Genomic DNA, 27,976 nt, shown 5'->3' on the forward strand with positions numbered 1-27,976 from the left:
AAGCCTGCAGGTCTCTAAGTCAGATCGGTGATCTGACAGAGTGCTGTGCACACTGTCAGATCACTGATCTGTAACGTCCCCCCTGGGACAAAGTAAAAAAAAAAATTTTCCACATGTGTAAAAAAAAAGAAAAAAAAATCCTAAATAAAGAAAAAAAATATATATACCGTATATTATTCCCATACATACAATTCTTTATCTAAATTTAAAAAAAAAACAATAAAAGTACACGTTTAGTATCGCCGCATCTGTAACGACCCAACCTATAAAACTGCCCCACTAGTTAACCCCTTCAGTAAACACCGTAAGAAAAAAAAAAACGTGGCAAAAAAACAACGCTTTATTACCATACCGCGGAACAAAAAGTGGAACAACACGCGATCAAAAAGACAGATATAAATAACCATGGTACCGCTGAAAACATCATCTTGTCCTGCAAAAAACGAGCTGCCATACAGCATCATCAGCAAAAAAATAAAAAAGTTATAGTCCTGAGAATAAAGCGATACCAAAATAATTATTTTTTCTATAAAATAGTTTTATCGTATAAAAGCGCCAAAACATAAAAAAAGATATAAATGAGATATCGCTGTAATCGTACTGATCCGAAGAATAAAACTGCTTTATCAATTTTACCAAACGCGGAACGGTATAAACGCCTCCCCCAAAAGAAATTCATGAATAGCTGGTTTTTGATCATTCTGTCTCACAAAAATCGGAATAAAAAGCGATCAAAAAATGTCACGTGCCCGAAAATGTTACCAATAAAAACGACAACTCGTCCCGTAAAAAACAAGACCTCACATGACTCTGTGGACTCAAATATGGAAAAATTATAGCTCTCAAAATGTGGTAATGCAAAAAATATTTTTTGCAATAAAAAGCGTCTTTCAGTGTGTGACGGCTGCAAATCATAAAAATCCGCTAAATAACCCGCTATAAAAGTAAATCAAACCCCCCTTTATCACCCCCTTAGTTAGGGAAAAATAAAAAACTAAAAAAAATGTATTTATTTCCATTTTCCCATTAGGGTTAGGGCTAGGGTTAGGGCTAGGGCTAGGGTTAGGGCTAGGGTTAGGGCCAGGGTTAGGGCTAGGGTTATTGCTAGGGTTATTGCTAGGGTTATTGCTAGGGTTCGGGTTAGGGCTAGGGTTAGGGCTAGGGTTGGGGCTAGGGTTGGGGCTAGGGTTAGGGCTAGGGTTAGGGCTAGGGTAAGGGCTAGGGTTAGGGCTAGGGTTATTGCTAGGGTTAGGGTTAGGGCTAGGGTTAGGACTAGGGTTGGGGCTAGGGTTAAGGTTACAGTTAGGGTTGGGGCTAAAGTTAGGGTTAGGATTACATTTACGGTTGGGGATAGGGTTGGGTGTGTCTGGGTTAGAGGTGTGGTTAGGGTTACTGTTGGGATTAGGGTAAGGGGTGTGTTTGGATTAGGGTATCAGTTATAATTGAGGGGTTTCCACTGTTTAGGCACATCAGGGGCTCTCCAAACGGGACATGGCATCCAATCTCAATTCCAGCCAATTCTGCGTTGAAAAAGTAAAACAGTGCTCCTTCCCTTCAGATCTCTCCCGTGTGCCCAAAAAGGGGTTTACCCCAACATAAGGGGTATCAGCGTACTCAGGACAAATTGGACAACAACTTTTGGGGTCCAATTTCTCCTGTTACCCTTGGGAAAATACAAAACTGGGGGCTAAAAAATAAGTTTTGTGGGGAAAAAATGATTTTTTATTTTCACGGCTCTGAGTTGTAAACTGTAGTGAAACACTTGGGGATTCAAAGTTCTCACAACACATCTAGATAAGTTCCTTGGGAGGTCTAGTTTCCAATATGGGGTCACTTGTGGGGGGTTTGTACTGTTTGGGTACATCAGGGGCTCTGCAAATGCAACGTGACGCCTGCAGACCAATCCATTTAAGTCTGCATTCCAAATGACGCTCCTTCCCTTCCGAGCTCTGTCATGCGCCCAAACAGTTGTTCCCCCCCACATATGGGGTATCAGCGTACTCAGGACAAATTGCACAACAATTTTTGGGGTCCAATTTCTTCTCTTACCCTTGGGAAAATAATAAATTGGGGGCGAAAAGATCATTTTTGTGAAAAAATATGATTTTTTATTTTTACGGCTCTGCATTATAAACTTCTGTGAAGCACTTGTTGGGTCAAAGTGCTCACCACACATCTAGATAAGTTCCTTAGGGGTCTACTTTCCAAAATGGTGTCACTTGTGGGGGGTTTCAATCAGGGCCGGCTCCAGGTTTTTGAGGGCCCTGGGTGAAAGAGTCTCACTGGGCCCCCCCTTTAACACATACCACGATTCATTATGCCCAGATACAGCAGCGAAATATAGGTATAGTACAATGCCAGATTTCACTCCTTACAAGAGTGATGGCTATTGTAAATTCTACAATACCATACAGCAGAGGGGCTTTATATAAGTCAACCCCTTATATGACAATTATGCGAGAGCGATGCGCGAGCCTTGCATTGCCTCACCCGAAACGTCCGTTTTTCTATGCAACTGCACACTCCTGTCCAAAGAACGGGCGGCTGTGCAGGGTGAAAAATGCGATGTTCTCGCAAGTATATATACTACTATATATAGTAGTATAATTCAGCCCCATAGCGGTATAATGCACCCCGATAGTCGTATATGCCCCATACCGCGGCTTTACAAAAAAATAAAGTTTCTCTTTACCTGGCTGAGATCCAACAGTGTCCTCCACTCGATGCATCTGAGGCTCGGACCTTCGCTCCGGCGTATGACAGTGATGTCATATGCCGGCTAAGTGCCCACTGACGTCAGCTGCCGGCCTGTGATTGGCTGGCGGATGTTAACTGTTGCCATGGGGTAGCAATCTCCCACACAGGAATAAATTTTAACTGCCTGTACGTCTGAGGACACACAATCAGTTGCTGAGCTGGCAGAAGCCTTTAGCTGGGGCCCGCTGAGCAGAGGAGAGCGGTCCCAGTGCAGGCCCCATCTGCTCATCGGGCCCCATCCAGTAAGGGCAGTAATGCCCTGATGGCGGCCCTGCTTAGGTCAGTGGGTTTGGGAAGGAGGATACTTATATCATAAAGTTTTCGGGAATATTAGGAATAATTAAGATATATAAAAGAATCGTCCAGCTGAAAAAAGTGTAAGACGGGGCCAACGAGTGATGATTCTCTCATGTGAGAGAATTGGCTCAATTATGCCACTGACACTCGGCTCAAACTGTCATCCGAGTGTCATCTGATTCTCTTGCATGAGATAATCGGAGCATATTGAGAAGACAAGGACCCTTAATTTCTCCATCTTCTCCACTGTCTGAGGCCGTGGATGTCGGACTGCACTCAGATGACAGCTGAGTGCAGCCTGAAGTTTCACACGCATCCATAGATTTCAATGGGTCCGTGTAATCCAAATTCCAGAGCCTCTCGCAGCGTGCTGCAGATTTTTCCACAGACGAATTTGGTCTGTAGAAAAAAAATCACAGATGTGCTCTGCCCTATAGTATAACATGCCGAGTGTTATCCAATAAACATCACATAGCACTCAGACGTGTTATATGCTCGTGTGAGCGAGGACGAAGACCCTTTATTCCCCCTGCAGATCTTCTCTCATTAGCCTTTCAGGCTGGAGTCCAGCCTCAATTAGGGCTTGTGAACACGTTGCGGTTTTCACTGCGGATTTTCCTGCGTTTTCTTCTGCGGATTCCTCTGCGGGTTTTCAACTGCACTTTCCTATTGGTGCATGTTGAAAACCGCTGCGGAATCCGCACAAAGAAGTGACATGCTCCTTTTTTTCCGCAGCGAATCCGCGCGGCTTTTTCCGCATCGTGGGCACAGCGGTTTTTGTTTTCCATAGGTTTACATTGTACTGTACACCGCATGGAAAACTGCTGCGGATCCGCAGCGTCAAAACCGCTGCGGATCCGCAGCAAAAACCCGCCATGTGTGAACATAGCCTTACTTTTCTGTAGCACTGTGGAATTTGTGGCATACGTTTACCACATACTGTGTTTGTATATATATATATATATATATATATATATATATATATATATATATATATATATATATATAGTGTGGTCACGTTACATAACACCTCCAGATGAGCCCCCTCCAGAGAACAGAGAAGGATAAGGCTTCTTTCACACTAGCGTCGGGCCGAGGTCCCCGACGCTAGCGTTGTCCCCGCAGCACAACGGGGGCAGCGGATGCATTTTTCCTGCGCATCCGCTGCCCCATTGTGAGGTGCGGGGAAGTGCGGGGAGGTGGGGGCGGAGTTCCGGCCGCGCATGCGCGGTCTGAAAAAGCGGACCGTCGGGAGCAAAAAACGTTACATGTAACGTTTTTTGCTCCCGACGGTCCGCAACAGCACGGCGCAACCGTCGCAGGACGGTTGCGACGTGTGTCATTGCGTCGCAAATGCGTCGCTAATGTTAGTCAATGCTGAAAAAACGCATCCTGCAAGCACTTTTGCAGGATGCGTTTTTTCGGCAAAACGACGCATTTGCGACGTAATGCAGTTAACGCTAGTGTGAAAGTAGCCTAAGACTTCTTTGCCCCATCTGCCTCCTGACAGGACACTACAGCTCCATTCTGAAGACTGAAGTTTTCAGATGTAAATGCAGGGAATCTTGAGAGGGGGCTGCTGTGTCCTGTCAGGGGGCAGGTTGGGCTCAGTAGTCTTATGCTTCTCTGCAGGAGGTGAAAGGGGAAGGGGCACTCAGCTCTGCTATTTTCATGATACAGTTGGGTCAGACTCAGGACATAGCAGCTGCTGTGCTGATTGACGCTGTCAATGAGCACAGTAGCCGACTCACTGAGGATGGTCGGCTCGGCTGCAGTGACCCGACTAGAGCCTGCCAGGACACAGTCCATAAACTGAAACCACACAGGCTCAGACTGTCAGACAACACTCACCGGGGGAGGGGAGCTGGGGGCTGCGCTGCTCCGTGACTCGCTCCGTGACTCACTCCCGACTGTGTGACGGGAGAATACTGTGGAAGTTAACTGCACTAAGCCCGCGCTCAGCCAGGATTGGATGCTGGAAAGTCCCGCCCTCCTGTTGCTCAGCACTGGCTGCCTCTCCCAGGCTCCAGCTGTCTGTCACAATGCTGAATCCTGCTCCCAGCACACACCGGTGACCGCTCTAGTTTGTGAAAATTCTGACCGCAGGCCCCTTACACCAGTGTGTGTGCGCTGTATCCCAGACAGCGTGAGTGGGCCCCCCTTCTCGCCAGGGCCTCGGCACTTGCCCAGGTGCGCCGGGTGCTGACGCCGGCCCTGGTTTCAATGTTTAGGCACATCAGGGGCTCTCCAAATGCAACACGGCGTCCCATCTCAATTCCAGTCAATTTTGCATTGAAAAGTCAAATGGCGCTCCTTCCCTTCTGAGCTCTGCCATGCGCCCAAACAGTGGTTTACCCCCACATATGGGGTATCAGCGTACTCAGGACAAATTGTACAACAAATTTTGGGGTCCATTTTCTCCTGTTACCCTTGGTAAAATAAAACAAATTGGAGCTGAAATAAATTTTGTGTGAAAAAAAATTAAATGTTCATTTTTATTTAAACATTCCAAAAATTCCTGTGAAACACCTGAAGGGTTAATAAACTTCTTGAATGTGGTTTTGAGCACCTTGAGGGGTGCAGTTTTTAGAATGGTGTCACACTTGGGTATTTTCTATCATATAGACCCCTCAAAATGACTTCAAATGAGATGTGGTCCCTAAAAAAAAAATGGTGTTGTAAAAATGAGAAATTGCTGGTCAGCTTTTAACCCTTATAACTCCCTAACAAAAAAAAATGTTGGTTCCAAAATTGTGCTGATGTAAAGTAGACATGTGGGAAAAGTTACTTATTAAGTATTTTGCGTGACATATGTCTGTGATTTAAGGGCATAAAAATTCAAATTTGGAAAATTGCGAAATTTTCAAAATTTTCGCCAAATATTTGTTTTTTTCACAAATAAACGCAAGTTATATCGAAGAAATTTTACCACTATCATGAAGTACCATATGTCACGAGAAAACAGTGTCAGAATCACCAGGATCCGTTGAAGCGTTCCAGAGTTATAACCTCATAAAGGGACAGTGGTCACAATTGTAAAAATTGGCCCGGTCATTAACGTGCAAACTACCCTTGGGGGTGAAGGGGTTAAAGTCCATGCCAGAATTTATTTTTTTTTGTAGACCAGTGTAATGCTTCAGAGATTAGAATGTTTCTGGCCAGATGTAATAGCAGCATCTGATGTAGGTGGAGGTGATCTTATTGTTTTAAAGGGCCACTACACCTTACATAATAATTGTTTCACATAAAAAAGCTTTTAAAGGGATTTTTTATAGAGGCAGAACATGAGAGCTCCCACCTTTTCACATGGATCTTGTCCATAAAATTGTTCTGCTGTTCACACGTCTGGGAATAAAGTTTCTGAATCGAGCAAGCCTATGAATGAAGCAATTATAAATAAACCCTGCCCCCTACCTGCTGCCCTGAGTAGGGTTGAGCGACCTTGACTTTTTTAGGGTCGAGTCATGTTACGCGAAACCCGACTGTTGGAAAAGTCGAGTCGGGCGAAATCGGCCGATTACTGCGCAAAGTCGAGGATCGGCCGGAACACGAAACCCTATGCATGTCAATGGGGGTTTTTTTTAATTTTTTTATTTATTTATTTATTTATTTCTCTCTCTCTCTCTCTCTCTCTCCCCTCCGTCCCAGCACACAAAATTTCGTTTTACACATTCCAAATCGCTACTGCGCACAAGCGATAAAATGATGATAGGCGTGCACGCCCTAACCCCTATGTCATCACTCTGCCCACGCTCCTTCATTGGCTGAAAAAATGGCGCTAAACGCGTCATACGAAACGCGACTTTGGCGCCAAGATCGCGTACCGCATGGCCGACCCCACACAGGGATCGGGTCGGGTTTCATGAGACGCCGACTTTACCAAAAGTCGGCGACTAGTGTTGAGCGATACCGTCCGATACTTGAAAGTATCGGTATCGGAAAGTATCGGCCGATACCGGCAAAGTATCGGATCTAATCCGATACCGATACCCGATACCAATACAAGTCAATGGGACTCAAGTATCGGACGGTATCTCTGATGGTTCCCAGGGTCTGAAGGAGAGGAAACTCTCCTTCAGGCCCTGGGATCCATATCAATGTGTAAAATAAAGAATTAAAATAAAAAATATTGCTATACTCACCTCTCCGACGCAGCCTGGACCTCACCGAGGGAACCGGCAGCGTTCTTTGCTTAAAATGCGTGCGTTTACTTCCTTCCGTGACGTCACGGCTTCTGATTGGTCGCGTGCCGCCCATGTGGCCGCGACGCGACCAATCACAGCAAGCCGTGATGTAATTTCAGGTCCTGAATGCAGAAATAGGCATCAGGACCTGAAATTACGTCACGGCTTGCTGTGATTGGTCGCGTCGCGGTCACATGGGCGGCACGCAATCAATCACAAGCCGTGACGTAATTTTAAAAATGCGTGCGTTTCCTGCCTCCCGTGACGTCACGGCTTGTGATTGGTCGCGTCGCCCATGTGACCGCGATGCGACCAATCACAAGCCGGAACGTAATTTTAAAATCCTGAATGCCTAGAATTAGGCATTGAGGACCTGAAAATTACGTCACGGCTTGCTGTGATTGGTCGCGTCGCGGCCACATGGGCGGCACGCGACCAATCACAAGCCGTGACGTCACGGAAGGAAGTAAAAGTGCACATTTTAAGCAAAGAAGGCTCCCGGTTCCCTCGGTAAGGGCTCATTTCCACATGCGAGTCACACGTCCGTATCTCGCATGTGGAAATCAAGCTCTGGCGCCGGCACTCAGGAGCGGAGCGTGCGGCTCCATGTGTTCCTATGCGTCCGCACGCTCCGCTCCTGAGTGCCGGCTCCACAGCTTGGTTTCCACATGCGAGATACGGACGTGTGCCTCGCATGTGGAAATGAGCCCTAAGGTCCAGGCTGCGTCGGAGAGGTGAGTATAGCAATATTTTTTATTTTAATTCTTTGTTTTACACATTAATGTTGTTTCGATACCGATACCCGTTACCACAAAAGTATCGGATCTCGGTATCGGAATTCCGATACCCGCAAGTATCGGCCAATACCCGATACTTGCGGTATCGGAATGCTCAACACTATCGGCGACTTATGAAAATGAACGATCCGTTTCGCTCAACCCTAGCCCTGAGTATAGGTCTAGAGGTAACAAGGCTGAGATTTCCACATCATAGGACCCAGCATAACACGTACAATAATCACTGCATTCGGAAAATTATAGAGTTAGCTAAGTTATGATGCTCCAAAAATCCGCCTGAAAAGTTACAAAAATTCTCAGAAGACTCTTCTTATTCATTCATTGTTAATCCACTTTTCTGTTCCCATGTACATTTTTTTTCCTTGTCACATTTTGGTGGAACAAAAAACAGAGTTTATCCCTGTATTTGAGGCCGATTCCACCTGGAATTTGCTTCCAATATGACATAAAATCAAAAAAATCCAAGAAAGTGTTTAAAGGGAACCTGTCACCCCCAAAAATCGATGGTGAGGTAAGCTCACCGTCATCAGGGGCTTATCTACAGCATTCTGTAATGCTGTAGATAAGCTGCCGATGTTACCTGAAAGAGGAGAAAAAGACATTAGATTATACTTACCCAGGGGCGGTGCCGCTCCGATGGGCATCTCATGTGGAATATGCAAAAAAAAAGGGGATATGAGATGGTTTACTGTATGTAAACCATGTCTCATATCCTGTCGGGTTTAGGCAGGAGAAATGAAAAGCCGGCAATTGAATTACCGACTTTTCACTAACACCGCTGCGTATTTCTCGCAAGTCACACTGCTGGTCCGTGTGGAATCCGTGTTTTTCCCATAGACTTTCATTGGCGATTTTTTTGCGCAATACGCTGACAAACGCAGCATGCTGCGATTTTGTACGGCCGTAGAACGCCGTATATTACGGATCCGTAATATACGGCTGATAGGACTAGACCCATTGAGAATCATTGTCCCGTATGTTATGCGAGTTTTACGCACGTAGTTTCTGCGCTCGCTCTTACGTCCGTAAAACTCGCATGTGTGACGGCAGCCTCCAGCATTGCCCCAGTGTGTCCAGCATTGCCGCCAGTGTGTCAAGCATTGCCCCCAGTGTGTCCAGCATTGCCCCCAGTGTGTCCAGCAATCTGCCCCAGTGTCCAGCATTGCCCCCAGTGTGTCCAGCAATCTGCCCCAGTGTCCAGCATTGTCCCCAGTGTGTCCAGCATTGCCCCCAGTGTGTCCAGCAATCTGCCCCAGTGTCCAGCATTGCCCCCAGTGTGTCCAGCAATCTGCCCCAGTGTCCAGCATTGCCCCCAGTGTGTCCAGCAATCTGCCCCAGTGTCCAGCATTGCCCCCAGTGTGTCCAGCAATCTGCCCCAGTGTCCAGCATTGCCCCCAGTGTCTCCAGCAATCTGCCCCCAGTGTGTCTCCAGCAATCTGCCCCAGTCTGTCTCCAGCAATCTGCCCCCAGTCTGTCTCCAGCAATCTGCCCCCAGTCTGTCTCCAGCAATTTGTCCCCAGTCTGTCTCCAGCAATCTGCCCCCAGTCTGTCTCCAGCATATTGCCCCCAGTCTGTCTCCAGCATATTGCCCCCAGTCTGTCTCCAGCATATTGCCCCCAGTCTGTCTCCAGCATATTGCCCCCAGTCTGTCTCCAGCATATTGCCCCCAGTCTGTCTGAGTCAGACATAAAGAAAAAAAAAAAAAAGTTAAATCCTCACCTCTCCCGTTCCCACCGCAGGTCCGGTGCACTCAGCGTCTCTCCGGCTCTGCAACGCTCAGGACAGAGAGGCTGAGCGCGCAGTGATGACGTCATCGCACCCTCTGCCCTGAGACGTTGCAGAGTCAGAGGGCGCCGAAGACGCTGCAGCTGCCGCAGGAACCAGGAGAGGTGAGTATTAGAACGGGGGGCCCAATGCCAGCGCTGGTATGGCGGCCCTGGTCATGGCGGCGGCGGCGCCGCCCAAAGATTTAAAGGGCCCGCATCTCAAATTTTTTTTTTTCTTCCTCCTCCTCCTCTCTGGGTCGGAGCTGCCCCCGGCATTGTGCCGCCCGGGGCGGCCCGCCCCCCCCCGCACCCCCCTTCCTACGCCACTGGGGTGAGTATAATCTAACCTCTTTTTCTCCTCTTTCAGGTAACATCGGGGGCTTATCTACAGCATTCCAGAATGCTGTAGATAAGCCCCTGATGCCGGTGAGCTTACCAGTGAGCTTACCTCACCATCCATTTTGGGGGTGACAGGTTCCCTTTAAAAAAAAATACTTCAGGAAAATAGGAAAATTCTGCCAAAAAATGAACGTTTCCTGAAGCAGTATCACTGTATACAGGGTGGGCCATTTATATGGATACACCTAAATAAAATGGGAATGGTGACAGTTTTCTTGCGTAGGGTGTCTTGCATTGAAATCTGCTACAATGACCCGGGTACTGCGTTCACCAGACATCAACACAATTTCTATCTGCTCCTCACGTGTTAGTGCAGTGCCCCAGAGTCCTGGTCGTTGCAGTATTGTTGCTCTGCCACAAGGGGGAGTGATGGTACGTCTGATGGCACTAAAGGAGTTCACCTGACCAGGTATCACAGTCACACACTACACTTCACACTACGGCCACCAGGAGGAGCAAAAGGTTCTATGTATTAGGCCACTCCTCACACTCTGGTAAAACTGGGAGTTGGATAGGAAGTTAGAGAGAAGCTGACTGGGTTTTGCCCAGGTAACATCTAGTGAGAGAGAGTTGCTTGGGAAGACTCAGGGAGGTTCCTGTCAGGGGTGGGATCCTGGCAGTGGCCTAGCACGAGACAGATCGTTACGGAGCCATGCCTGCACCTCATTGCGGTGGCATCCTAAGAAAGGACACGAAGCAAAGTATATTGTGGAGAAGTGAGAAACGAGATCACAGCACAAAGGGGATAGAACCAGGAGGAGTCGTGCCCTAAGATCGGCAACATCCTTCTGAGGCGCGTAGCCGGCGGCCGGAACACCGAGGAAGTAATAGGCTCTACGCATTACTTTGAACTACGGCAGGGCAGTTAACTCTAGGTTGACTGTCTCACCTTTACACCTAATGAAGACAACGGAGGCAAATGTGGGAGAGGGGCGTCTCTAGGGTCCCTATAAAATAACTCCAGGCCTATCCCGTCATACGGGTGCGTCCTATCCAAACCATCTGGGGGACGGAGAGAAAGAACAGAAACATACACGACAGTTGTGAGGACTATCCCGTGGTGCTCAGCAGGGAGGTACTACAACACACAGGCGCTAGTAGGAAGGCTACTTATTTCCACCTGCAAAGGGAACTCTGGATGTGCCTTCGGACCGGCCGGTCTCAGCCAGCCCTGTTATCAGTGCTCTGGATTGCGGATGCTGAAGCCTTCAGTAAAGAGGTAAAAAGACTGCAACCCTGTGTCCTTGTCATTTACTGTGACCTACACCATTACCATCTACTCATCAAGGGAAGCCCTGGGGACATTCTTCACCTGTGGGAAGTTACAACATCTAGCTGCCATAACATCACCCCAGCGGACCCCTAGCAACGTCACCCTGACCGAATACCACAGGTGGCGTCACGAACACTTGACAAACTCTCACCCACACCTTTATTTGGGCGCCCCTTAGCAGGGCCACGGACCGGGTCGGGCTACCGTGACACCCCTATAACCGAGACCGAGGGTCCCGGTACCGAGTACCCCGCTGCCCTGCGTTTGGGGGCAGCTCTATTAACCTCTGCGACATGTCAATGGCTGTAAACAAAGAGAAACGTGAAAATAACTAATGAAAGAGTAAAGTTACGTTACAACCAAGCACACCATTGTTTTCTTGTGAAATTCTCAATAAGTTTGATGTGTGACATGACCCTCTTCCCATTAGAAAAATTAAAGTTGGATCCAAAATGGCCATCTTCAAAATGGCCCCCATGGTCACCACCCATCTTAAAAAGTTTTCCCTCTCCCAAATACTAATGTGCCACAAGCAGGAAGTTGATATCACCAACCATTCCCATTTTATTTAGGTGAATCCATTGCAAGATAACACTTACTGCGTGTCTTGCTACACTTGCTTGGCAAAGGGATAAACGCTTACAGGCACGATTTTCTTACAAAAACAGTCTCTTAGGCTGGGTTCACATTATGTTTTGGCAGTCCGTTAGATGGACTACTTTACACCGCAGCATAACGCGGTGTAACGCAGTCCGTTAAAGCCGCCATTAAGCCCTATGTTGGATGCATTGCTAGCGCACGCCCACAATGGGTGTGCGCTAGCGATATGCCATCATTGAGTGACGGACCCTGGGATGCGGACTGCAGCATTTCCGGGTCCATCACCGCTAGCGCAGATAGAGCATCTGCTAGCTCTATCTGCGCTAGCATGATCACATTTCGTTTGGCACTTGCATTAGCGCAGCCTGTTTTACGCATGTGTTGAATGGGCTGCTTTAATGCAATGTGAACCCAGCCTTAGGTTTATTTCCACATCAGCATAAACCGCAACCTCAGGAACTTGGTAGTATGCAACAGCCTAAACCACAGTCCCTCGCTGACCCCGGTCAGCATAACATGGATCCCTTTCCGTTACCTGTTGGTGTCGGCCACACAGGTTCCCGTATTCCTCTTATCCTCAGAGGTATCCTACAGACGTCTCTCTCTGACCCCGGTCAGTATCACTTATGGTTATCAGACCGTCCACTCCAGAGGTATCTCACAGGCCTCCTTGCTCTGACTCAGACTAGCCAGCACTCGCTCCCATGTGCCAAACACACCTCCATTACATAGGTGTAACCACACCCAGGTACCTATCACCTGGCTAGTCAGGTGATCATGACATCACCGCAGGTCCTCAAACACACAATCATATACAGGTTTCATCTTGGGTATTCAGACACATCCCTTTTGGTGGGTTTGCAGGTGACTGGCCCCACCCATCTCTCCAATCACCTGGAAGCCTTCCGAATGTAAAACAAATCCCTCAGCACTAGATCTGCTGAGCAAAACATGCCAAGGCTTCCATCACAGGGCCACCCTCCTCTGCGATATATACCGCCCAATAATCACATGACCAGTCGCTATGCCACACCATATACATGGCCCACCCTGACAACTGGTTGTTTTTAGATGCCTCAAAAAAACTGTCTGAACATGCTTGAAATAGGTTGAACACTACTTTAACATTGATGCGCTATATCCTTAGGATAGGTCACCAATGTCTGATCGGCACCCAAGCCGATCAGCTGCTCCCAATGCTGGTGGCTGCCGGAAGTGCTCAGTTACTGAGCTGCTTCATCTACTGATGGTGGCTGTGGCAGGGAACTGCACATCTGCCCCCTATTGATGTGAATAGGGGACAGATATGTAGTACTACTGCATGTCACACACCCCACTGATCAGACATTGATGACCTATCCTAAGGATAGGGGTATATTCCCCTATTCAAGAATAGTGCCACTATCTACTCCAGTGCGCCCTGAGAATAGTACCTGCTGTCCCATTCAATATGGCCTACACCCTTCAATCTTAGTCTTTACTCATTTACAGCTGCACAGCCTGTCATACAGCATCTCTTGTTCTGCCTATGCAGAGTGCAACAGTTTAGATGACAAAGGGATTAGTACAATTGTTATAGTAAGCACTTTGTCATCTCAGATGCTGCCTTTGCAGAGCACAGCAACCAGTGACAATGTCATCTCCACAGCTTTTCATCATAGATACTGCAGTAGGCAGTAAGTGGATTGCGCACCAGGCTGTTATGACCTGGTGGTTACGGAGAAGCACTGATATGACCTGGTAGGTAAAATGAATCATGGGACAAGCTCTGAGGAGGTGGTAGCTTTACTGACCGCAGTTCCTAATCCTAATATCAATACTAGAAATAGCCGTGGAGTGTTCCTGACTCTCCCTAGACACCTCGTCACAGCCTAAGAACTAACTACCCCTAAAGATGGAAACAGAAAACTATCTTGCCTCAGAGAAATTCCCAAAAGGAAAGATAGCCCCCCACAAATATTAACTGTGAGTAGAGAGGGAAATGACATACACAGAAATGAAAACAGATTTTAGCAAAGGAGGCCAATTCTAATCTAGATAGACAGAAATAGAAAAGGATACTGTGCGGTCAGTATTAAAAACTAAAAATCCACGCAGAGTTTACAAAAATGATCTCCACACTGTGGAGGGGCAAATCTGCTTCCCCAGAGCTTCCAGCTAGCCTGAATATTTCATAATGACAAGCTGGACAAAAAGAAACATAACATAAACTGAGCAGTAAAGTCCAAAGCAAATGGACAACCAAAGAACTAGCAAGAACTTATCTTATGCTGAAATGGACAGGCCATCAGAGAAATCCAAGGAGAGATCTGAATCCAACCCAGAGAACATTGACAGCTGGCATGGACTACAGACCAGAGCCAAGTTAAATAGCAAGGCCAGGGGAGCCGATTAGTGAAAGCAGCTGCTGCGGCTAACTCAAGGAGCAGCAGTTCCACTCGAAACCACCAGAGGGAGCCCAAGGGCAGAACTCACAAAAGTACCATTCATAACCACAGGAGGGAGCCCAAGAACGGAATTCACAACAGTACCCCCCCCCTTGAGGAGGGGTCACCAAACCCTCACCAGAGCCCCCAGGTCGATCAGGACGAGCCAAATGAAAAGCACAAACCAAATCGGCAGCATGGACATCGGAGGCAAAAACCCAAGAATTATCCTCCTGGCCATAACCCTTCCACTTGACCAGATACTGAAGCTTCCGCCTCGAAAGACGAGAATCCAAAATCTTCTCCACCACATATTCCAACTCCCCCTCAACCAACACCGGAGCAGGAAGGTCAACGGAGGGGACCATGGGCACCACATATCTCCGCAACAAAGATCTATGGAACACATTATGAATGGAAAAAGAAGCTGGAAGGGCCAAACGAAAAGACACCGGATTGATAATTTCAGAAATCTTATAAGGACCAATAAAGCGAGGCTTGAACTTAGGGGAAGAAACCTTCATAGGAACATGACGAGAAGACAACCAGACCAAATCCCCAACACGAAGCCGGGGACCAACGCACCGACGACGGTTAGCAAAACGTTGAGCCTTTTCCTGAGACAACGTTAAATTGTCCACCACATGAGTCCAAATCCGCTGCAACCTGTCCACCACAGAATCCACACCAGGACAGTCCAAAGGCTCAACCTGCCCCAAAGAAAAACGAGGATGAAAACCGAAGTTACAAAAGAAAGGCGAAACCAAGGTAGCCGAACTAGCCCGATTATTAAGGGCAAACTCGGCCAACGGCAAGAAGGTCACCCAATCATCCTGATCAGCAGACACAAAGCATCTCAAATAGATTTCCAAGGTCTGATTGGTTCGCTCCGTTTAACCATTTGTCTGAGGATGAAATGCTGACGAAAAAGACAAATCAATGCCCATTCTAGCACAAAAGGACCGCCAAAACCTAGAAACAAACTGGGAACCTCTGTCAGACACAATATTCTCCGGAATGCCATGCAAACAAACCACATGCTGAAAGAATAATGGAACCAAATCAGAGGAGGAAGGCAACTTAGGCATAGGTACCAAATGGACCATCTTAGAAAACCGGTCACAAACCACCCAGATGACAGACATCTTCTGAGAAACAGGAAGATCAGAAATAAAATCCATGGAAATATGCGTCCAGGGCCTCCCAGGGACCGGCAAAGGCAAAAGCAACCCACTAGCACGGTATCAGCAGGGCTTGGCCCGGGCACAGGTCCCACAGGACTGCACGGAAGAATGCACATCCCGCGACAAGGAAGACCACCAAAAGGACCTGGCAACCAAATCTCTGGTACCAAAAATCGCAGGATGACCAGCCAATACAGAACAATGAATCTCAGAAATTACCTTATTAGTCCATCTATCAGGAACAAACAGTTTCCCCACTGGACAGCGGTCAGGTTTATCAGCCTGAAACTCCTGAAGCACCCGCCGCAAATCAGGGGAGATGGCAGAAAGAATCACCCACTCCTTTAGAATACCAGCCGTCTCAAGGACTCCCGGAGAATCAGGCAAAAAACTCCTAGAAAGGGCATCAGCCTTCACATTCTTAGATCTCAGAAGATACGAGACCACAAAATCCAAACAGGAGAAAAACAGAGACCATCGAGCTTGTCTAGGATTCAACCGCTTGGCAGACTCGAGGTAAATCAGATTCTTATGGTCGGTCAAGACCACAACGCGATGCTTAGCTCCCTCAAGCCAATGTCGCCACTCCTCAAATGCCCACTTCATAGCCAACAATTCCCGATTGCCGACATCATAATTACGCTCAGCAGGCGAAAACTTTATGAAGAAGAAAGCACACAGTTTCATCAAAGAGCCATCAGAACTTCTCTGAGACAAAACGGCCCCTGCCCCAATCTCAGAAGCGTCAACCTCAACCTGAAAAGGGAGAGAAACATCTATCTGATGCAGCACAGGGGCAGAAGTAAAACGACGTTTAAGCTCCTGAAAGGCCTCCACAGCCGCAGAGGACCAATTCACCACATCAGCACCTTTCTTCGTTAAATCGGTCAGAGGTTTAACCACACTAGAAAAATTAGCAATGAAGCATCGATAAAAATTAGCAAAGCCCAAAAATTTCTGAAGGCTCTTCACAGATGTGGGTTGAGTCCAATCATGAATGGCCTGGACCTTAACAGGGTCCATTTCAATAGCCGAGGGAGAAAAAATGAAACCCAAAAAAGAAACCTTCTGAACTCCAAAAAGACACTTAGACCCCTTCACAAACAATGCATTAGCACGAAGGATCTGAAATACCATCCTGACCTGCTTCACATGAGACTCCCAATCATCGGAAAAAAACAAAATATCATCCAAATATACAATCATGAATTTATCCAGATAATCCCCGAAAATATCATGCATAAAGGACTGAAACACAGATGGAGCATTAGAGAGCCCGAAAGGCATCACAAGATATTCAAAATGGCCTTCGGGCGTATTAAATGCTGTTTTCCATTCATCACCCTGTTTAATACGAACAAGATTATACGCCCCTCGAAGGTCTATCTTGGTAAACCAGCTAGCCCCCTTAATCCGAGCAAACAAATCAGAAAGCAAAGGTAAAGGGTACTTGAATTTGACCGTGATCCTATTGAGAAGGTGATAATCTATACAGGGCCTCAAGGAGCCATCCTTCTTGGCAACAAAAAAGAACCCCGCTCCCAACGGTGACGAAGACGGGCGAATATGCCCCTTCTCTAAGGACTCCTTTACATAACTCCGCATAGCAGCATGCTCTGGCACAGACAGATTGAAGTCAGGAATCAAGTTAATAGCACAATCACAGTCCCTATGAGGAGGTAGGGAACTGGACTTGGGCTCATCAAATATATCCTGGAAATCCAACAAAAACTCAGGAACTTCAGAAGAGGGGGAAGAGGAAATTGACATCAAAGGAATATCACAATGCATCCCTTGGCAACCCCAACTAGTCACAGACATAGATTTCCAATCCAGCACCGGATTATGTAGCTGTAACCATGGAAAACCCAGCACAACAACATCATGCAAATTATGCAACACCAAAAAGCGAATATTTTCCTGATGTGCTGGAGCGATGTACCTGGTCAACTGTGTCCAGTACTGAGGTTTATTCTTGGCCAATGGCGTAGCATCTATCCCCCTCAAGGGAATAGGGCTCTGCAAAGGCTCCAAGGAAAAACCACAGCGTTTGGCAAATTCTAAGTCCATTAAGTTCAGGGCAGCGCCAGAATCCACAAATGCCATTACAGAAAAGGACGACAATGAGCAAATCAGGGTAACAGACAAGAGAAATTTAGGCTCTACAGTACTAATGGTAACAGACTGTTGTGAACTCCGTTCTCGGACTCCCTCCTGTGGTCAGAAATGGTACTTCTGTGAGTTCTGTCCATGGACTCCCTCTGGTGGCTGAAAGTGGAGCTGCTGGTCTGGAAGTGGCTTCCTCAGCTGCATCGTTTAGGACTGGGCTGGTTCCTCTATTTAACTCCGCTCAGATCATTACTTGATGCCAGCTGTCAATGTATCAGTACTGGTTCAGATCTCTCCTGGATCTTTCTGATGTCCTGTTTACTTCAACAGAAGCTAAGTCCCTGCTAAGCTCATTTGTTGTTCATTTGTGTACTGAATATATTCCTTAGTACCTGTTAAGTTTCTGTCCAGCTGGTTATCATGATTTTGTTTTGCTAGCTGGAAGCTCTGGGTGGCAGAGGGGCACCACCGCATCGTGAGTCGGTGCGGGGGTCATTTTGCTCTCTCTGTGTGGCTTTTGTAGATTTTTGTGCTGACCGAAAAGTTCCCTTTATCTATATTCTGTCTATTTAGTAAGACTGGCCTCCTTTGCTGAAACCTGTTTTTCATCTCTGTGTTTGTACCTTCCTCTTAACTCACAGTTAATATATGTGGGGGCTGCCTTTTCCTTTGGGGAATTTCTCTGAGGCAAGTGAGGCTTTGTTTCTCTTTAGGGGTAGTTACCTCTCAGGCTGTGAAGAGTCGTCTAGGCAGAGTCAGGCACGATCCACGGCTAATTCTAGTGTGTGTGATAATAGGATTAGGGTTGCGGTCCGCAGAGCTCCCACTTCCCAGAGCTCGTCCTATTTTGCAGTTTGACTATCAGGTCAGTCCAGGTTCTCCTAACCACCAGGTCCATAACACAGACCTAGCGACCCTCTTAGTACGCTTCAGGCAATCAAAAATAGCATGAGTAGAGTCACCACAGTAAGAACACAGCCCATTCTGATGTCTGAATTCCTGCCGTTCTGCTCTAGTCAAAATCCTATCACATTGCATAGGCTCAGGACTCAGCCCAGAGGACACCGCCATATGGTGCACCACCTTACGCTCGCGCAGGCGCCGATCAATCTGAATGGCCAGAGACATTGATTCGTTCAAACCAGCAGGTGTGGGGAACCCCACCATAACATCTTTAAGGGCTTCAGAAAGACCCTTTCTGAAAATAGCTGCTAGGGCATCCTCATTCCATTTTGTGAGCACAGACCACTTTCTAAATTTCTGGCAGTATACTCCTGCTGCTTCCTGACCCTGACACAGAGCCAGCAAGATTTTTTCTGCCTGATCCACAGAATTAGGTTCGTCATACAGCAGTCCGAGTGCTTGAAAAAATGCGTCTACATTGAGCAATGCAGGATTCCCTGACTCAAGGGAGAATGCCCAATCCTGCGGGTCTCCACGCAGCAGAGAAATGACAATCTTCACCTGCTGAATGGGGTCACCAGAGGAACGGGGTTTCAGAGCAAAAACCAATCTGCAATTATTTTTAAAGTTCAAAAATTTAGATCTATCCCCAGAAAACAAATCAGGAATAGGAATTCTAGGCTCAGAAACTGGAGTCTAAACAACATAATCTTGAATACTCTGTACCCTTGCAGCGAGCTGATCGACACGCGAGGACAGACCCTGAACCTACATATCAGCACCAGAATCCTGAACCACCCAAAGATTAAGGGGTAAAAAAAGACAAAACAAGCTGCAAAGGAAAAAAAATAGCTCAGAATTTTCTTTTCCCTCTTTTGAGATGCATTCAACACATTGTGGGCCAGCTGTACTGTTATGACCTGGTGGTTACGGAGAAGCACTGATATGACCTGGTGGGTAAAATGAATCATGGGACAAGCTCTGAGGAGGTGGTAGCTTTACTGACCGCAGTTCCTAATCCTAATACCAACACTAGAAATAGCCGTGGAGTGTTCCTGACTCTCCCTAGACACCTCGTCACAGCCTAAGAACTAACTACCCCTAAAGATGGAAACAGAAAATTATCTTGCCTCAGAGAGATTCCCAAAAGGAAAGATAGCCCCCCACAAATATTAACTGTGAGTAGAGAGGGAAATGACATACACAGAAATGAAAACAGATTTTAGCAAAGGAGGCCAATTCTAATCTAGATAGACAGAAATAGAAAAGGATACTGTGCGGTCAGTATTAAAAACTAAAAATCCACGCAGAGTTTACAAAAATGATATCCACACCGACTTACGGTGTGGAGGGGCAAATCTGCTTCCCCAGAGCTTCCAGCTAGCCTGAATATTTCATAATGACAAGCTGGACAAAAAGAAACATAACTTAAACTGAGCAGTAAAGTCCAAAGCAAATGGACAACCAAAGAACTAGCAAGAACTTATCTTATGCTGAAATGGACAGGCCATCAGAGAAATCCAAGGAGAGATCTGAATCCAACCCAGAGAACATTGACAGCTGGCATGGACTACAGACCAGAGCCAAGTTAAATAGCAAGGCCAGGGGAGCCGATTAGTGAAAGCAGCTGCTGCGGCTAACTCAAGGAGCAGCAGTTCCATTCGAAACCACCAGAGGGAGCCCAAGGGCAGAACTCACAAAAGTACCATTCATAACCACAGGAAGGAGCCCAAGAACGGAATTCACAACACCAGGCACTCACTGCTTCCGTATGCTTGTTAGCAGCATTTCCGACCACTTAGAGAAGATCTCTTAAGGGCTGGACCTGATATTGTGGATCATATTGACCATGGGGTCCTCTTCACTTTCAAATTTTCCTACTCATCTTCCAAGAGCTATAACTGTTTTACTTTTTGCTGCATATAGTTATATAAAGGACTAGATGGTGGCCCGATTCTAATGCATTGGGTATTCTAGAATATGTATGTATGTACGTCACGCTTAGCACAGCCACGTAGTATATAACACAGCCACGTAGTATATAGCACAGCCACGTAGTATATAGCACAGCCACGTAGTATATAGCACAACCACATAGTATATAGCAGCCACATAGTATATAACACAGCCCACGTAATATATAGCACAGTCCACATAATATATAGCACAGCCCACGCAGTATATAACACAGCCCATGCAGTATATAACACTGCCCACACAGTATATAATACAGCCCATGTAGTATATAACACTGCCCACACAGTATATTACAGCCCATGTAGTATATAGCACAGCCCACATAACACAGACAGCCACGTAGTATATAGCACAGCCATGTAGTATATAGCAGCCACGTAGTATATAGCACAGCCACGTAGTATATAGCACAGCCACATAGTATATAGCAGCCACATTGTATATAACACAGCCCACATAATATATAGCACAGCTCACGTAATATATAGCACAGCCCACACAGTATATAACAAAGGCCATGTAGTATATAACACAGCCCACGCAGTACATAACACGGCCCATGCAGTATATAACACAGCCCACGTAGAATATAACACAGCCCATGCAGTATATAACACAGCCCACGTAGTATATAACACAGCCCACGCAGTATATAACACTGCCCACGCAGTATATAACACAGCCCACGTAGTATATAGCACAGCCCATGTAAAACAGACAGCCATGCAGTATATAGCACAGCCACATAGTATATAGCAGCCACGTAGGATATAGCAGCCACATAGTATATAGCACAGCCACATAGTATATAGCAGCCACGTTTTATATAACACAGCCCACGTAATATATAGCACAGTTCACATAATATATAGCACAGCCCACACAGTATATAACAAAGGCCACGCAGTATATAACACAGCCCACGTAGTATATAACACAGGCCACACAGTACATATCACAGCCGACATATATAACACAGCCCACACAGTATATAACACTGCCCACGCAGTATATAACACAGCCCACGTAGTATATAGCACAGCCCACGTAACACAGACAGCCACGTAGTATATAGCACAGCCACATAATATACAGCAGCCACGTAGTATATAGCAGCCAGATAGTATATAACACAGCCCACGTAATATATAGCACAGCCCATGTAATATATAGCACAGCCCACGCAGTATATAATACAGACCACGTAGTATACAGCACAGCCCACATAACACAGACAGCCACATAGTATATAGCACAGCCACATAGTACATAGCAGCCACGTATTATATAGCAGCCACATAGTATATAACACAGCCCACGTAATATATCGCACAGTCCATGTAATATATAGCATAGCCCACGCAGTATATAACACAGGCCACGTAGTATTTAACACAGCCCATGCAGTATATAACACAGCCCACGTATATAGCAATGTGGGCACCATATCCCTGTTAAAAAAATAAAACAAAATAAAAATAGTTATATACTCAACCTCCGGCATCCAGCAAAGCTGTGCTGATGCGCGCGATGCTGCAGCCACCTTCCGTTCCCAGTGATAGTGATGCATTGCGAAATTACCCAGAAGTCATCTGGGTAATTTCACAATGCATCACTGGGAATGGAAGCTGGCGGCAGCATCGCGCGCATCGGTGGACGGCGGAAGATGAGAATAGCACAATTTTTTATTTTTTTTAATTATTTTTAACATTATATCTTTTTACTATTGATGCTGCATAGGTGCTCAGGCACTCGGCCAAGCATCAGGGGTGCTCAAGTACAATGCTCGAGTCCCTGTTCCACATGCTTTGTGACTGTTAGGCCGGGGTCAGACCTAACATATCAAAATACGGTCCGTTTTTTACAGCCGAGATACGCAGAAAAGTTCCTGAACAGTGATCCATAATCAATGCGAGGATGCGATTTTTTCTCCAAAAATTATCCATGTGGCATCCGTACAGTGAGATTTTCTTGCCGGCTTACAAAATGGACATAGAATGGATCCATGGACTCAAATATTCCTGAAAACATATATACAGTCTATATATATATACAGTGGGGCAAAAAAGTATTTAGTCAGTCATCAATAGTGCAAGTTCCACCACTTAAAAAGATGAGAGGCGTCTGTAATTTACATCATAGGTAGACCTCAACTATGGGAGACAAACTGAGAAAAAAAAATCCAGAAAATCACATTGTCTGTTTTTTTATCATTTTATTTGCATATTATGGTGGAAAATAAGTATTTGGTCAGAAACAAACAATCAAGATTTCTGGCTCTCACAGACCTGTAACTTCTTCTTTAAGAGTCTCCTCTTTCCTCCACTCATTACCTGTAGTAATGGCACCTGTTTAAACTTGTTATCAGTATAAAAAGACACCTGTGCACACCCTCAAACAGTCTGACTCCAAACTCCACTATGGTGAAGACCAAAGAGCTGTCAAAGGACACCAGAAACAAAATTGTAGCCCTGCACCAGGCTGGGAAGACTGAATCTGCAATAGCCAACCAGCTTGGAGTGAAGAAATCAACAGTGGGAGCAATAATTAGAAAATGGAAGACATTCAAGACCACTGATAATCTCCCTCGATCTGGGGCTCCACGCAAAATCCCACCCCGTGGGGTCAGAATGATCTCAAGAACGGTGAGCAAAAATCCCAGAACCACGCGGGGGGACCTAGTGAATGAACTGCAGAGAGCTGGGACCAATGTAACAAGGCCTACCATAAGTAACACACTACGCCACCATGGACTCAGATCCTGCAGTGCCAGACGTGTCCCACTGCTTAAGCCAGTACATGTCCGGGCCCGTCTGAAGTTTGCTAGAGAGCATTTGGATGATCCAGAGGAGTTTTGGGAGAATGTCCTATGGTCTGATGAAACCAAACTGGAACTGTTTGGTAGAAACACAACTTGTCGTGTTTGGAGGAAAAAGAATACTGAGTTGCATCCATCCAACACCATACCTACTGTAAAGCATGGTGGTGGAAACATCATGCTTTGGGGCTGTTTCTCTGCAAAGGGGCCAGGACGACTGATCCGGGTACATGAAAGAATGAATGGGGCTATGTATCGTGAGATTTTGAGTGCAAACCTCCTTCCATCAGCAAGGGCATTAAAGATGAAACGTGGCTGGGTCTTTCAACATGACAATGATCCAAAGCACACCGCCAGGGCAACGAAGGAGTGGCTTCGTAAGAAGCATTTCAAGGTCCTGGAGTGGCCTAGCCAGTCTCCAGATCTCAACCCTATAGAAAACCTTTGGAGGGAGTTGAAAGTCCGTGTTGCCAAGCAAAAAGCCAAAAACATCACTGCTCTAGAGGAGATCTGCATGGAGGAATGGGCCAACATACCAACAACAGTGTGTGGCAACCTTGTGAAGACTTACAGAAAACGTTTGACCTCTGTCATTGCCAACAAAGGATATATTACAAAGTATTGAGATGAAATTTTGTTTCTGACCAAATACTTATTTTCCACCATAATATGCAAATAAAATGATAAAAAAACAGACAATGTGATTTTCTGGATTTTTTTTTCTCAGTTTTTCTCCCATAGTTGAGGTCTACCTATGATGTAAATTACAGACACCTCTCATCTTTTTAAGTGGTGGAACGTGCACTATTGCTGACTGACTAAATGCTTTTTTGCCCCACTGTATATATATATATATATATATATATATATATATATATATATATATATATATATATATATATACAGAGCTAGATAGCATAAAAGTCGGTAATTCAATTGCCGGCTTTTGCTATCTCCTTACCAATCATGACAGGATATGAGACATGGTTTACATACAGTAAACCATTTTATATCCATTGTATTTTTATATTTTCTTCACTAATAATGTTAGTAGTTTGTTTGTGCAAAATTTGGGAGCTCTAGCTGTTAAAATAAAGGGTTAAATCACGGAAAAAACTGGCGTGACCTCCCGCACAATTTTCTCCGCCAGAGTGGGAAAGCCAGTGACTGAGGGCAGATATTAATAGCACAAAAGCTGGCCGCTGTGATGAGGTGACATCAGAAAGGTTATCGCTGGTCACAGGCGCTGAGTGACAGCATGTGAAACATTGTCTGTGACTAGTGGTAACCTTACTGACATCTCTGGATCTATCTAATCTATCTCTTTAAGCCTTTTTTTTTCCTTTCTTTTTCAACTAGTTTAAACAGCTTTCATTGCTGCACAAAAACGCAGGTAAAAAGCACAATAAAAAAACATGGTAAAAATGCATTGTGTGCACACAGCCTGGAGACTTTAAGAATGCTGGTGTTCCCATCTGCTGGGAGACCTGGAGGCTGTGAACTAAAGTTACCAGAGGTCACAGTCTCCAAGTGTCCCAGAAGCTGGGAACTCCAGTAACCTTAAAGGCTCCCTTTAGTTCTCCTGGCCTCACAGCTGCCTCAAGACCCGGTAGCTGTGAGCTCTAGTAACCTTACAGAGTTCACAGCCACTGAGTCTCCCAGCAGCTGTGAATCCTGGAAACCTTAAGGCCGGTTTCACACGTCAGTGGCTCCGGTATGAGGTGACAGTTTCCTCACGTACCGGAGACACTGACACACGTAGACACATTCAAATTAATGTGTCTCTGCACATGTCAGCATGTTTTTGCAGACCGTGTGTCCGTTTGAAAAACACGGAGACATGTCAGTGTTCGTGGGAGCGCACGGATCACACGGACCCATTAAAGTCAATGGGTCCTTGTAAAACATGTACCGCACATGGATGTTGTCCGTGTGCAGTCTGTGTGCCGTGCAGGAGACAACGCTACAGTAAGCGCTGTCCCCCCAGCATGGTGCTGAAGCCGCCATTCATCCGTTCTCTCCTGCAGCGTTCGCTGGGGAGAAGGGATGAAAAATCTTTTTTTTGTTGTTTTTTTGGATTTAAAATAAACTTTCGGGCATCCTCCCCCCTCCCACCCCCTGTGCACCCGGCCGCCGGCATTAAAATACTCACCCACCTCCCTCGACGCTTGGTCTCCGCCCCGCAGCTTCTCTTGTATGAGCGGTCACGTGGTGCCGCCCATTACAGTCATGAATATGCGGCTCCACCCCTATGGGAGGTGGAGCTGCATATTCATCACTGTAATAAGCGGCACCACGTGACCGCTCATACAGGAGAAGCTGCGGGGCGGAGAGCAAGCGTCGAGGGAGGTGGGTGAGTATTTTAATGCCGACGGCCGGGCGCACAGGGGGTGGGAGGGGGGAGGATGCCCGAAAGTTTATTTTAAACCCAAATAAACAAAAAAAAAAAGATTTTTCATCCCTTCTCCCCAGTGAACGCTGCTGGAGAGAACGGATGAATGGCGGCTTCAGCACCACACAGGGGGACAGCGCTTACTGTAGCGCTGTCTCTCCTGCACGGTCCGTGTGGTACCCAGTCGGCACACGGGCGGCACACGGCTGCCGCACGTGTGCCACACTGATGTGCCACGTGCACTCACGGACACATGGACAACTCCGGTACCAATTTTTCCGGTACCGGAATTATCTGGACGTGTGGGACAGGCCTAAGGGAGACTTTAAGGTTGCTGTAGTTTCCAGTTGCTGGGACACCTAGAAGCTAAGGTTACCAGAGTTCACAACCTCCCGGTGTTTCAGCAGCTGGGAATTTTAAAGTCTCCCTTAAAGGGAGACTGGGTGACTTGAGCACAGTCCCGGTGACCTGGTAGAATTGCTGTAGTATGTTGGACTGCGCTCTATGTGACACGGCGGCTGGATAGTCCAGCAGTCTGACATATTACAGCAATTCCGCCAGGTCATGCGGAATGCCGGACTGTCAGTCACAGTGCTCTATGATAGCCTGGTGGTTATGAACAGATGTAACCTCACTGATGTCACTGAGGTTCATAGCTGGCCGCTCTCATGGAGCAGTGTCCCGGCAGTGGCGGCTGTGAAAACCTATGGAGCGTCGTTATGTTGCTCAATATGTTTTGGATTATTTGGGACATCGTGGGATCATTGGACTACTTCAGAACTGCAAAGGATTTGTTTATTTTTAATAAATGGGAGAATGAGGGCATTTATAGGGGAGTGTTTTTTGAATAAAGGATTTTTGTGCGTCTTTTTTTTTTTGCTTTTTCTTACTGGGTTAAGAAACCCTGAGTTATTAATCCCAGGGAGTTCATGCCAGTTGTAATTTTTGATAAATCACAGCTGTCATCAACCCCAATCCCATTACCTTGATTGCCCTGGTGCAGTGGCAATCAGGAAGAGCTGATGCAGGGTGCCAAAATTGGCACATATAATGTAATGTGATAGTTCTAGGGCAACTACAGGCTGGCATTTTTTGGATGGGTCCAATAACCATGGACCTTACCAGCCTGATAATATCAGCCTGCAGCTGTCTGCTTTGCCTTAGAGGGTTATTAAAAAAAATAAGAAAGACCCCATGTCATAATTTACAATTATTCATTTATTTATTGCTAAAAACAACAGGGAAATACGGTGAGAGATGGCATTTTTTTCTTCTATTTTTTTATTTGCCTTATATAGAAGTCATTATACAGGAAAGAATGTTTCCTAACATTTTCTCCTGGAAAATCCATTTTATATTCAGTATTGTATGTTTATTGTCAGACTTGAAAAGTGGCGTAATACTCTGAAAACATTGATCCCATCAGCAACTTGGGAGTCAAAGATGCATCCAGTGGTCTTTTCCATGCTGTTCCCATTCCATTTCAGCAGGGTTTTGCATCCATTTTAGCGATTTTTCTTCTGCCCCCTCCCCAGACCTTCTGGTACTGTTTGCCACAAAAACGCTCAAGTTTCACTTTGGTTTCAAATATGCTCGTTACTCAAGTTGAGCACCCGAGCATTACAATTTGCTTGATTCGAGCACCCGAGCATTTTAGTACTCGCCCATCACTAGTCATAGTCGGATGGTTAGGCATCCAGCAATATTAGATATGCAAGTTATTTTATATTTTAATTATTTTCTGGGTATAGGGAGGTAATATGTATATTCATATATACAGTGTGTACGGAAAGTATTCAGACCCCTTTAAATTTTTTACTCTTTGTTTCATTGCAGCGATTTGGTAAATTCAAAATATTTCATTTTTCTCTCATTAATGTACACTCTGCACCCCATCTTGACTGAAAAAAACAGAAATGTAGAAATTTTTGCAAGTAAAATAAAAGTAAGACTGAAATATCACATGGTCATAAGTATTCAGACCCTTTGCTCAGTATTGAGTAGAAGCACCTTTTTAGCTAGTACAGCCATGAGTCTTCTTGGGAATGATGCAAAAAGTTTTTCACACCTGGATTTGGGGATCCTCTGCCATTT

The sequence above is a fragment of the Ranitomeya variabilis genome, chromosome 1 (genome assembly GCF_051348905.1).
Source record: "Ranitomeya variabilis isolate aRanVar5 chromosome 1, aRanVar5.hap1, whole genome shotgun sequence".
Classification (NCBI taxonomy): Eukaryota; Metazoa; Chordata; class Amphibia; order Anura; family Dendrobatidae; genus Ranitomeya; species Ranitomeya variabilis.